The following is a 669-nucleotide window of genomic DNA, read 5'->3' as shown; positions in this document are numbered from 1 at the left end:
CCCCGCCCAGCCAGAACCCTGCCCCCCCGCCCAGCTTGTTGTGGTGTGGCTAGGGCTGCTGTGGGGGGAGAAACCCTGAACCCCTGTCCCTACAGCCCCCTCACCCAGGCTGCACTCTGGCATGGCTAAGCAGGGTTAACTTAGACAGTGATCTGTCATTTCTAAAGTTCTCCAAGAGCCGTGAATGTCTGTTCTGTTATGATTTTAGAGCACTTTCCAACTGCTTAATGCATGGTGTGTAATGTCTGTACTTTGGGACTCTGTTAGGATTAGTGACATTTTAGTTTTACAAAATTTTGTTCAAAGTATCTAACTGGTTATATAGGTCTCAAGTGCTCAAAGTTTTAAATTTTCATTATATTTTAAAATGGAGCTTCTTAGAGTGTCTGCTAAAGTCATTTCAGTTGTGAAAGCTTGTGACTTTGCAAATCTGTGTGTTCAAAATTGTGTATGTTTGTCAAATATGGCTTGTGGACAGAAGACAACAAGAATTCAGGCACAGAAAATTATGCTTATACTACATGTTAGGCCTGTTCAAATAGCGAAGTATTCAATTCAGATTAGGATTTGGCTGATTCAGAGGACACTGATTCAATTCAGGGTTTTGGATCACTGTCCTGAATTGATTCAGATGAATCAGCTTTGGAGGATTAGGCGCTGATTCGGAGA

The sequence above is a fragment of the Gavialis gangeticus genome, unplaced genomic scaffold (assembly GCF_001723915.1).
Source record: "Gavialis gangeticus isolate Ggan-Ray unplaced genomic scaffold, GavGan_comp1, whole genome shotgun sequence".
Classification (NCBI taxonomy): Eukaryota; Metazoa; Chordata; order Crocodylia; family Gavialidae; genus Gavialis; species Gavialis gangeticus.
The sequence above is the reverse complement of the archived record's forward strand: the minus strand, read 5'-3'. Positions refer to the sequence as shown.